This window comes from Nuphar pumila, chromosome 4 (assembly GCF_984573655.1).
Source record: "Nuphar pumila chromosome 4, dmNupPumi1.hap1.1, whole genome shotgun sequence".
Classification (NCBI taxonomy): Eukaryota; Viridiplantae; Streptophyta; class Magnoliopsida; order Nymphaeales; family Nymphaeaceae; genus Nuphar; species Nuphar pumila.
This window is the reverse complement of record NC_143252.1, coordinates 41,596,472-41,609,469: the sequence shown is the minus strand read 5'-3', so window position 1 is coordinate 41,609,469 and position 12,998 is coordinate 41,596,472. Positions and strand designations below refer to the sequence as shown.

The window sequence follows — 12,998 nt, the reverse complement described above, 5'->3', positions numbered from 1 at the left end:
TTGAGAGTCAAGAATTAAATTTTCAGTTTTTAACTCTTTGTTTTTAGAACTTAGACTCTTAAATTTAGCATATAAATCATTGAATGCTTCTAATAACTCATCATAGTCAAATTGACTTACCGAATCTTCTTGTGCTACAAAGCACATGTTGGCGACTTCTTCATTTGATTCTTCATCGAAAGAGAAGTCACTATCATCCCAACATGCTTGAAATGCCTTTTTCTTTTTGAATTGGTTCTTGGGCTTGATTTTGAGAAGAGGACAATCTTTCTTGATATGTCCAGCCTTTTTGCAATTAAAACACTTGACTTCATTTGGATTGGAATGATCTGCTTTCTTTACCTTTCTTTGAAATCTTCCCTTTTTGATGAATCTTCTGAATTGCCTTGTAATGAAGGCAATATCTTCATCTTCATATTCTTCTGAATTTGCAGAGTCAGAAGTAACCTTAAAAGCAAGAGATTTCTTCTTGAGTTTTTCTTCTTGTCTGTTTTGAAGTTGGACTTCATATGTCATTAGGTTACCAACCAAATCTTCAAGAGTGAGAGTGTTTAGATCATTTGCTTCTTCAATAGCTGTGGTTTTTCTCTCCCATTCAGGAGTTAAACACCTTAGGATCTTTCTGACTAAATCCACTTGTGAATATTCTTTTCCAAGGGATTTCAGAGTGTTTGTTATATCGGCCATTCTTGTTACCATGTCCGATATAGATTCATTTTTGCTTCATTTTAAACAATTCAAATTTATGAACTAAAGAAACAATTTTAGATTTCTTTACCTTTGACGTACCTTCGTGAGTCACAAGAAGAGTATGCCAGATTTCATTTGCTGTAGAGCATTGAGAGATACGATTGAACTCTACCTTGTCAATGACACAATATAATGCATTCATTGCCTTGGCATTTAGTGAAGTAGTCTTATTTTCTTCATTGGTCCATCGGCTGAAATCAGTTGATGAAGTTTGGTACTTATCTGAAACAACTCTCCAAATATCGAGATTCATGGATTGCAATAATATTGTCATTCTCACTTTCCAGTATCCATAGTTTGTTCCGTCGAAGAGAGGAGGACGAACATAGGAGCATCCTTCTTTGTGTTGAGATGTTATAGTTGCCACGCTAGATGATGATCAAATCAAAATAATAGCAAACCTGCTCTGATACCAAATGAAAGTGCAGTAGGATCGAGACAACGAGCACTAGAGGGGGGGTGAATAGTGCTTTTAAAAATTATCTGCGGAATATTGACGAATTTTGCAATTTGAAAAGCAATCACACAAAGAACACAATAATCTATCATGGTTCGGTCTTTCCCGACCTACATCCAGTCCCCAAGCAAAACACACTTGAGATTTTCACTATCAATTTTGTGTAACTACAAAATCATATAGACCAAATCCGGTCTCACTTTCAGTAACACACCTACTGAAAGCAAACAACTCCTTTAAACCAAGGAGTCCTTCCTTTTACAGAAAATAAGTAACAACTTACAGTACAACCTATGAGTTCTTCTTTTGAATGCAAATGAAATGCAATTGACTTTTGAGGTTGTTGAAATACTCTACTCACGAATTCACTATCTCTCAAAAGAATTTAAGTGAAAAACTGAAGTGAAAATATCAAGTGAGTGAGAAAATAAATACTTGAATGAATAGGAGTGAAAAACAAGAAGTAATTCAATTGGATTTCATTATTTTTTTGAGTGTAGAATGCACTCATATTTATAGTTAAAAGATCTCATACGTTGAGGGTATGAAAATGTGTCAAAACCGTCCATTTTGAACGATCAAAACGTTTGAAAAATGAAAAGACACGCCTTTTTGAAGTTTCAGGAAAAACAACAAAATTAGTCGACTGGAACAGTAGTTAGTTGACTAATAGTTAGTTATTAGTAGACTGATAGTTATCGTCAGTCGACTGATCTGTTAATCGAGCCGTTTGAAAATCCGAACTTTTGAAACTTAGTCGACTAGAGATAAAATTAGTCGACTGATAATATCATCAGTAGATTGAAAAAACTTTCAATCGACTGCTGCTAAAATCTTCTTAAAAAACATACATTCTGTCCGGTCGACTGATAGAAGCATTAGTCGACTGCTGCTAAATTTTCAGAAAACACATTTTATGTCCAGTCGACTAATAAAACCATTAGTCGATTGCTGCTAAATTTCTAGAAAACAGACATTCTGTCTAGTTGACTGATAAAACCTTCGGACGACTAATTTGACAAAAATGACTTTTTAGAAAATATGGCGCGAAAGGATTAGTCGACTGGTAAGTCTATTGGTCGACTAATAAACACAAAAATTTAAGAAAAGGATTTTCTAAAAAGATTTTCATGAAGGGTTCTTTTAGAAAAGTTTTTCTAAAGACTTTTTAGGTGAAATGCAATCTAAATATGCACTCTAAGTAAGGCTCTTACAAGAATCTAAGACTTTTAATGAATTTAACATTTGCACACTAGTCTTCAAAGATTCTTCATTGATTTCTTCAATGTCTTTATTGCCTTAGCTGAAATGCAGTTGATTTCACTTGCTCATCATCAAAACCTTGTACTTGAAGTATCATGTACGGCTTCAATGTCGTAACAAACAAGTCCTATTGATTCGATAAAGGTTTCAGACTGCTCAAAGTTGGCAAAGGAGTTACGATGATCAGCGACGTTGAGAACTCACTTTTTTTATCGGAGATAAGGTTTTTGTCAATGTATCCTCGATCAGAAGTGTCTTTCGATTTAGAAAAAGTGGTAAGTTAAGTCCTAAATATGTTGGACCTTTCGAGATCTTGGATCAGATCAGTGATGCAGCATACCGTGTGGCACTACCTCCTCAGTATGTGCAAATCTACAATGTATTTCATATATCTATACTGAGGAGATACGTCCATGATCCATCACACATCATTCAATATGATGATATGAACATTCGTGAAGACTTGACCTTTGAAGAAAAACCTGTAGAGATCTTGGACAAACGTGACCAAGTGCTAAGATCGAAAACTATCTCTCTAGTCAAGGTTCATTGGCAACATCATGGAATCGAGGAATGCACCTGGGAACCTGAAACCGACATTATGTAGAAATATCATGACTTGTACTTTAAGTTATAACTCCTGTAAAATTTCATGGAGGAAATTAATTTAAGAGGGGTAGAATGTAAGACCCAAGATTGAAAAATATATATATATATATATATATATATATATATATATATATATATATATATATCAGATCTAGGTTGGATCCAATCGGATCCAGTTCACAGCCCACGCGGTGTGTGGGTTATTTAAACCCCTGCAGGGGGTGTACTTTACAAAAAAAAAGAGAAAACATTGCACGCTCCCCCTGCCCCCTTCACTCTCCCGTCTCTCTCCCCCTTGACCATCCTGTCTCTCACACACTCTCTCTCTCCCTCTCCCTTCACCAGAAACAGCCGACACCCCCCCCCCCACCAAGGTATGCCTCCTACCTTCTATCTCCTCCTGCCTCCCTATTAGCTCAACAAAGGAGGGGTGCCTCCCCTCCTTGCTCTCTCTCTTTCCCCTTTTTTAGCAGAGGAGAGGTGTCTCTCCTCCCTGTTCCCTCTTTCCCTATTAGCTGAGCAAAGTAGGGGTGTCACCCCTCCCTGGTCCCTCTTCTTCGCTATGTTAGCAGGCAGAGGAGGGGTGTTGCCCCTCTTGCACTTTTCTCTCTCTTCTCTCTGTTGTCGGCATGAAGGTGCACCCTCTTGCTCCTTCCTTTTCTCTGATTGGCAGGCAGGAGGGCACACCCTCTTACCCCTTCCTCTTCTCAGTTGGCAGACAGGGGTGACGCCCCTCTTGCCCTTCCTCTTCTCGGTTAGTAGGCAGAGGTGATGCCCCTCCTGCCTTTCCTCTTCCCTGTTAGCAAGCAGGAGTGACGCCCCTCTTGCCCCCCTCCTTTTTCCTATTAGGAGGCATGGGCAACACCCCTCCTGCTCCCCCTCCCCGCTCAGCTGAGCTGAGCCCCGATAGGGCCACTCCCTGTCGCACCCCCTGCTCAGCTGAGTTGAGCCTCGATAGGGCCAGCCCCTATCGCTCGTCTTGTACCAAGATCGGCTCGAGCTAGGTTCAGATTCGGCTCCTGCGATGCAAGCATTGCTTATTTCAATGGTTTAAAAAAGGTTCATCATGTCTTTCATAGCATGACAAAATACCTTTAAGAGCACTCCATCTGTGCAACGGATGCAACACACGCACCAATCTTTGAGGTTGGGAAAAGTTGCATACAAAGTACAAAGACAATGGCAGAACACTTCTAATATATATATATATATATATATATGCTTTTAACTCAATGATACAGTTTTGCATATTCTTGTCTATTTAACATTTATGTCATTTACTTGTCGTCGTGTTGTTACATGAACAGTCTACTGCTTACGCAATTTATTTATTCGATGTACGGTTTTGTATATCATGCATCACTTATGCAGTTTATTTAACTCGATGTGTGGTTTCACATATCGAGTCTTGCTTTATGTCATTTACTGGCCGCCACGCTGTTACGTGCACAGGCTACTGCTTAGGTAATTTATTTAGCTGATGTACGGTTTCGTACATCATGCACTATTTACGCAATTTACTTGATCGATGTACGATTTCGTACATCATGACTGCTTACGTAATTTATTTAACCGATGTATGGTTGCATACATCGTATATCGTTTATGCAGTTTATTTAGGTAGATGTGTGGCTTCGTACATCGAGTCTTGCTTTATGGCATTTACATTGTTGTCATGCTGTAATGTGTACAGGCTTATGTTTTGATATATATATATATATATATATATATATATATATATATATATATATATATATATATATATATATATATAATGCCATCGCGCTGCAAATTGCATAGTCATATGCTTTGATATATATGTATTATATATACACACACACATATATATATATATATAACATTATAAGGTACACAGTTTTGAGTACTTCTACCTACCTTGCATTACGCTTAGTTTTAAGGACGCGGATTTGCATATGCTTGCTAAGTCTTTAAAAAAAAAAAAATTCCATGTAAGATTTTAATGTTTGTAATATTCATTGTTTTGAAAAGCAAAAATGAATATCTATCGGTTGCTTATTCGCAATCAAGTCTTTCCCTCAATCCTGCATAGCCCTCAGAGGTACATATGGTCTTTTGTTTTGATATCCAAAAATGACTCAGATATTCTCGATCTAGAGCACGGGACATTGAGATTTTTTAAACAAAGTTGGGGTTTCTTTATGAAAAACTGGTACTCCTTTCATCATAACGATACTATCAGACATGCACAACATGTTAGTACTACGATGAATAGATAAGAGGTTTATGGTAACCTCGTAATGTGTGAGTGCACAATGATAACATGAAAATCAAATAATTTATGATAATTGCCTTCACATGCAAGATACTCGAGTTGGTTTGAAATACTGAAGCATGTAGAATAGGTCGTCAATTAAAATAGAACCTGATATACCCATTCACCTTTTTTGTTCCGTTAAGGAAGATGATAGGATGGTACAAAAACTCTGATGAACATATTGTTAACAACTACGCTCCTCAAGTAGTAATTGACTCGGTGTCCTCAGTCATCAGAGTTAGGGGACAAGGCTATTAAATATTATCCTAGGTGATAGACCCCATGGACTTCTGTAGAAGTTGGATGCATTCTTTGCCATGAATGTCTCTGAGAAATTCTCTCTTGGTCACTAGCCATCTCTTTAGAAACAGACTTAGCTAGGCTTCTGAGTTATCAAAATACAGAAAATAACAAACCCCCGAGCAGTCTCAGTTGTTTCTACATTTCTTTTATGTGTACCCTTAGAACAGTTAATATTGAAAGAAAGTTATAATGTTCATTTTGCTTATGTTAAATTGCATATCACGAATGAAACAACACATGTGTTAAACTTGTTCTAAATTGTTATATTTATGCATATACCAGATTTTCATCAATCTCACCCATTTTATGAGTACAAGTGATGATTAGGTCAGAACGATAGGTGATGGTACGATGACAAGATGATATCAAGATCCTACTATTTTTCTGATATTTTGTTCTTAACCATGCCTTTTTATAAATTTTGTATAAGGGTTTCCTCAAAAAATTCTGCTTTTGTATGAACTCTAAATTATTGAAAACTTCATTTTTTCTATATGGTTTTAATGGTTGTACGAAGATATAAATTAGTTGCTTAAAAGAAGGTTCGTCGTAATGCGCCCAAGGTCTGTCGGCTTGTTATTTCAAATACCATTTTTCGCTGAACTGCTATTTTAAAACTCTGAAAAAGGAAAGATTACGAGGCTTTTCAATTTTTTCTTAAAATTTACAAGTTCAGGATTTTGGGGTGTTACATAAAGTGTGGATTCCTAGTAAATCAATCATTATGACCGCATCTATGGAGTTAGAATTTCAAAAAAATACCAAAATCCACTATCATGTTTCATTTAGTAGGTATTGTATTATGCCGGTTTTCATTTCCCTTGATGCCTCCTCTTTTCTTGGTTTAATCACCACTGATAAAGCAAACTACCCTTTTGAGATGCAGGATGAGGTGCAATTAGGGGTGGCAATTTCTGACACGACCCGCCAACCCGCCTCTTAGGCGGGTTCGGGTTGGGCTTAAGCCAACCCGTTTAATAAACGGGTCGACCCGCGTAACCCGTTTATTAAACAGGTCGGGTTCGGGTTGGGGGTATGCCAACCCGCCAACCCGGCTGACCCGTTTAATAAACGGGTTAGGCGGGTGGGTCAACCCGCCAACCCGTCTGCCCGACCCGTCAACCCGCCAACCCCTAGTCTTCACTGACCATGATAACCTGAATAAGTGGTGGAGGATGAAGGCATCGGTAGGAATATTCCGGTCGCCGCTGGACAAGCCCTTGAGGGAGCTGACAGAGGATGACATCTCGCAGCTCACGCGCGAAGATTGCCGGAGATATCTTAAGGAGAAGGGTCCGATTTTGCACTTCTCCTTCTTTTTCTCTATTACTTTCTTAGGCTTTCGGTCATAAGTAGGAAGAATAGATTGCCATGTTTGTTTCTCCGGCGATCGAGAGAGTTTTCCGGCGATCTTTTTCTCACTCTTTTTCCTTCTTTCCTCTTCTTCTACCTCTTGTGAAGGAATGCGACGGCCGTCCTGGAACAAGTCTCAGGCAATTCAGCAGGTCCTCTCGCTCAAATCCCTCTTCGAGACGTGGCCCGGGAAAGAGGAATCCGTCTGTCGGAAACTGCTGATCAAGAAGCCCTCTCCGGGCTCATCTGGCGGACTGCGCCCGCTGGACGTGGCCGGAGAAGATCCCGTGAACCTTTCAGAAGTGAGCGTTCCTTTTATCCCTCAACTATTTTACGAATTCTTTCTCGCGGAAATCTTTTCTATCCAGATCATACGATAGGCTGTGCTCCTCGCTTCCTTTTTCCGTCAAATTTAAATTTATTTTTTGTCGATTTCTTCTTTTGTTGTTTCGTTCTTGGAGTCGCCTCCCGGTGGAGAGAAGAGACGATTCGTACTGGCCGTGGCGCCGCACCCGTCAGCACCTCCGCTGCTCCGCCTGCCGGTGTTCTGCGCGAGGGGGGCGGATTTAGATGGGGAGAGATCATCCGGAGATGCCGGATTCGCGCAGATCTCCCGAGAACCCGCCGAAGATTTCCCGGTTTATTAAACCGGGTTGGCGGGTTACCCGTTTATTAAACGGGTCGGGTTCGTGTTTGCCACAGCCGACCCGTTTAATAAACGGGTCGGGTTTGGGTTGAGGTATGCTGACACGCCAACCCGCCAACCCGACCCGATTGCCACCCCTAGGTGCAATGTGATTGCACACTATAAGTTTGCAACTGCATTTCACCTGATCCTCTCACTTTTGAGAGCCAGTATGAGGTATCCCTGTAGGATTTAAACCTGAGAAACCCTCGGTTATTGATAGTGTGTACTTTACCATCCAGCTATTTGTCACACTGGGTACGATCCCCATTCCCCCCTAAATAGGGCACCACCGTTCATCACCTCGGTTGCTTCGTGATTGTGACAGGTGGCTTTCCTTGTTAGTAAGGAAAAAGCATACGGCCACTTGTCTCTCTCTAAAGAGAGTCCAAAGCCAAAATAATTTAAACCGATCAATCTACACAAATCTTCACATAAGATATCAAAGAAAATGTGTTCACACGGAGAGTCCAACGCCAAAATAATTTAAATCAATCAATTTCCACAAATCTTCACAAAAAAAAAATATCAAACAAAACTGGTTGACGGAGAAAGAGAACCCAACATCACAGTTCAATTCAATAAACCAATCAATCTATACAAATCTTCACAAAAGATTTAAAAGAAAACTTGTTCACATAGAAAACTAGAGATGAAAGCCGACCAGAGGGCTCACACTGCCTCGCCCCGTTTAGACCCACCGATAAAAGCCATGAAACAAGGAGGCAGGGGATGGAGGTTAAAATCAAAACCCAAACCTATGATGAAAAGGATGAACCTGCTCTTTTTCCCATCCCACCCTGTCTCCAATCCCCTTCTTTGCCTTTTGCTTCCCTATCTTTTTTAGGGATGACAGTGGAATTAGGGGAAATGGAGTCCCACCCCCATTTGGATTGAGGATGGAGTACATGGAACTGAGATGGAGACGGGTCTTACCCAATACCAATATCAAAATAACAGTTGAATTCAATATAACCAATCGATCTATATGTCTTGGATTGAACCTTCAAAATGGGGCGAATGAAAAATGCATGAGTGTAAGATCCCACGACATGTGCATCGCTGTAAGATGATGACTGTCAGTAGATCAAAAGATGTTTTTAAAGATTTGATTAAGAACCTCTAAGCTTGAAGTTTTCATGCATAGTGTTTAAATACACGAAAAATAAGTATAAGTTATCGCTAATTCTCTCTTTTAAGTGATTCCAATCGAATATGGTGACTCGAGACTAGAAGAATGAATGTCTAAGCATCTGTCAACGATGCTATTAATCATCAACTGATTTAATTAAGATCTCAAGGTCTTGTTCTTTCTTCCGCAGGGTGGCCTTTGGCTGTTAGACCAAAGAAGCATGATGTACAGTGGATTTGCAAAAAAAATTTATAACAGACCACCGTTCTTAAATAAAATATATCAAACTAAACTTGGAGAGAGAGAGAGTCAAAAAGCCATCAACATTACTTAAAAGTGAAGCTCAACAAAGAGTAAAGTCCCAAAAACACCAAAAACACCATTTACACAAAAAAACAAAAAAACCCAAAAACTCATCAAAGATCACAAACATCAAGATGAGGCAGAGGCAGGATACTCATACACATCAGCCAAGACAGGTCTTTGAGATAAACATACACATCAGCCAAGACCTTACGAGTTAAACGGTGAACAGGACATCTCAAAAAATAGCATTATTTCTGGTCATCCATATGAATCACCCTGTAAATAACTAAACTCACCAAATAATCCTTCACTTATTTTCCCGTCTATAATTAGACGGGAAGATAAGATCTAATGCAAAGCAGCCTCCCCGTATTGTTGGAGCCCTCCAAATTTTAGAAAACAATTCTCAAAACACTTAACACCCAAAAAAAAAATGTACTGTTTCTTCAGCATGTCGACAAAACAGAGATCATCTGGGCCCGGAGAGGACGCACGAGGAGAGCACGGCGTGGTCCTCGGAGGTGGTGGTGGCCTTCTCCTCCCCGCTGCAGCTGCTTACCTCCCCCTTCAGCATACTCAGGTGCAGCCGGAACCCCGATGGCAGCTCCGAAGGCAACGCCGGTATCTCCATGCTGCCGGCCAGCATCTTCACCACCCTCCCCATCGGCGGCCTCAGGCTCCAATCCTCCTGCACGCACCACATCGCCACCCGCACGCACCTCTCCACCTCCCCCGCGTCCGCCGCCTCCCCCAGCCGCTCGTCCACCACCTCCACCACCCTCCCCTCCGCCTGCTTCTGATACGCGTAAGCCGGGAAGTAGCACTTCTCCGACGACACCGACAGGTCGAAGTTCTTCCTCCCGCCGACGAGCTCCAGCAGCACCATTCCGAAGCTGTAGACGTCGCTCCTTGTCGACACCGCCGATGTCGTCAGCCACTCCGGCGCGAGGTAACCCCTCGTCCCCCTCATGGTGGTGAACGCCTGGCTCTCCTCCCGGCTGAGCAGCTTCGCGAGGCCGAAATCCGACACCTTGGGCACGAAATTCTCGTCCAAGAGGATGTTCTCCGGCTTAACGTCGCAGTGGATGATCTTCACCGAGCACTCCTCGTGGAGATACGCCAGCCCCTTCGCCGTACCTATTGCGATCCCGAACCGCTTCTTCCAGTCCAGAATTCCTGCGGTTGCGCCGGGTTTATTGAAGAGGAACTTGTCGAGGGATCCGTTCGGCATGAAATCGTAGACCAACAGCCTCTGTTTCCCCTCCGAGCAGAACCCCCGGAGTCTCATGAGGTGAAGATGGTGGATGCCGCCGATGGTCGCCACCTCCGCTTGGAACTCTTTCTTTCCTTGGCCTACCTTCTCCAGCTGCTTCACGGCGACTCTCCGACCGTCCGGTAGCCGGCCTTCGTACACGGACCCGAACCCCCCTCTGCCCAACACGCTCTCGAAGTTTTCCGTCGCCGATTGGAGCTCCCTGAACGTGAATCTAGTCGGAAATCCGGGAACCAACTCCGCCATATCGCCACCACCGTCGGACGACGACGACCACTTGTCTTGGTCGCCCTTCTTTCCTCTCTGGCGAAGAAGCAGAAACAGAGCCAACGCAACAATCCCCAATCCCACCACGGTAGCAACAGCAATGACAGGAATCAATCGATAAATGCTTGATTTGTTCGCGTTGTTGTTGCTTGTATCCGTGGATGTTGAACTCCTGACATAGAGATCGAAGGAATTCTTTTCCTTTGCGACCGATTGTAGACTACCAATCTGACTCCACATGTAGCACGAATTCGACGTGATTTGGAAGAACAGGACGTTGCAGGAGCAGTTATTCCGGCACAGTTTCTCGCAATCCTGAAATCCGGCGACCTTTTCCGGCGACTGAAACGGCATCGCGAAGTAGCTAAATCCTCCTCCCACTTTATAGAAAGACGCCGGAGGGGACGAGGAGGCGCAATTGGAGGTAGAATTGGGGGGAGGGGAGCAAGAGGCGCCGTACAGATTGGTGAGAGCCTGCGGGCAGGTGCAGACTCCATTGCTGGAGCAGAGAGAATAGGCGCCGCAGGGGCTCGGCCGGTCGCAGGGCTCGGCCGGAATCGAGAGCGGCAAGGGCACGAGGCCGCCGCCGGTGGTGCTGGTGGAATCGACGCTGCTAAACTGGAGACTCCCGTCGGAGAAGAGCACGGCGAACACCATGGACGAATTTGGAAGGGATTGGCCGGAAAACAGGATTTTCGACGCCGGAGCGCCGCTTCGGCCGTAGAAGACCCACCCGGAGCTTGTCAGAACGGCCGCCTCCGTCTCCGGCGACAACGTGGTGAGGTCTATTCTCCGGCTATCGGACTGGAGAGACCAGTACTTCTGAACGGGCTGGAACTCGGCGAGCAAGACGAGGTCTCCTCGCTGCATCTCCAGAACGTAACCCCCAGAGGAGAGGCTCACGTTGGTGTCGCTCGCCGCAGCTCCCCGGCTCACCAACCTCATCCCCGGACGGAAAACCTGACCGGAGACGAGCGTATCAGTCGGAAAATCGAAGCTTTGCCAGACTACGCCTGAGGTCGAGTTTAACAGCACGAGGTTCCCCGACTCCCGCAGCTCCATGGCGGCGACCCCTGCGCTCTTGGTGTTCGTTCTCCACACGATGCCGCTAGTGGCTGAGGTGAGCGTCGCCTCCCCATCTGGGGAGAAGGCAAAGACGTCGGAGATTGATACTGGGGAGTCGCGGTTGGCCGCCCAGACGATGGTGGTACTCAGTTTGTGCTTGATGGCGAGGTAGTATCCGTCACCCTGAGATGGGTTGAAGGCGCCTAAAACGAAGGTTCGGTTGGTAGAGGAGAGGAAGACGCCATTGTCGTCTATCCAATTGAATCTCGATCCTCTGAATCCCGGAGAGATTTTGCCGTAGGTGATCACAGAGTGGGCTGTGTCGAGAACGAGGGAGGATGAAAGGATGAAGAGGAGGAGGGTTGCTGTGGTGACAGTTTGATTGATCATATCTTGAATTCCTTGGTTTTAGTGCTTATTTTGGGGGGATGGGTGAGGGGGGTATGAATCTTCTCTCAGGGTTTAGTTCTAACGTGGACGACTGCTGTGAAATTGAATTAAATGAGGTAGGTTGGGTGTGGTGGTGGTGGGGAGAAGATGACCCTGTGGCAGGTGGGACCATCTTCTGTTTGGTGGTTGTGTGGATCTTTGTTTGTGAAACAATAATGTGGTTCAATTGAAGTTGCTACTTGCTATAGTTTGGGAGGGAGGATCAGGTGCAGCGTGATTTCACACTTTTGGTATGCTGCTGCACCTGATCTTTTGATATACAACCTGTCAGCTGTGGGGCTCGAAAACACGTGGTGGGTGCAGCACACTTAAAAGTGTGCAATCATCTGATTTTAATTGTGGTTTTGGGGATGGACCCTTTGGCGCGCATAGAGTGATGAGAGCATCTCAGATGAAACCCCCATTTACAACACACAATCTGGCAGAGAAGGTATTGTTGGCAGCACCAAGAGACTGAACTGGAGGCCTTATGTGGTGTGGTTGTCTTTGGTTGGTCAAGAAATTCAGTAGCAGGTAGTGTTCCAATGAAGAAATAGATTCACAGTGAGAAACAGGAAAAAATTTCATACTTGTTTTGCAGAGAGAGAGAGAGAGAGAGAGAGAGAGAGAGAGAGAGAACCATTGTGGCTGCCACAGTGAAAATGGTGAAAAACGAAGAGAGCACCATAAAATTGCCTTCTAGGGAACCACTTTTCGAAATGAATTATATTGAAGGCCTCTTGATACAAATCGTGACTAGTTGAAAAAGAATGCTTGAGATAGTTCGTAAATCTTTACCTGCGTTTAGTC

The 12,998-nt window shown here is 43.5% G+C and overlaps 1 pseudogene across 1 annotated transcript; it reads right to left on the bottom strand.

Annotated features, from left to right (window-relative positions):
• Positions 1 to 9,152: 9,152 nt before the first annotated feature.
• LOC149840100 (G-type lectin S-receptor-like serine/threonine-protein kinase SD2-5 pseudogene) lies at positions 9,153 to 12,261 on the bottom strand (annotated as a pseudogene). Its single transcript, XR_016431526.1, has one exon. The product of XR_016431526.1 is annotated as a G-type lectin S-receptor-like serine/threonine-protein kinase SD2-5 pseudogene (transcript).
• Between the last annotated feature and the right edge of the window lie 737 nt (positions 12,262 to 12,998).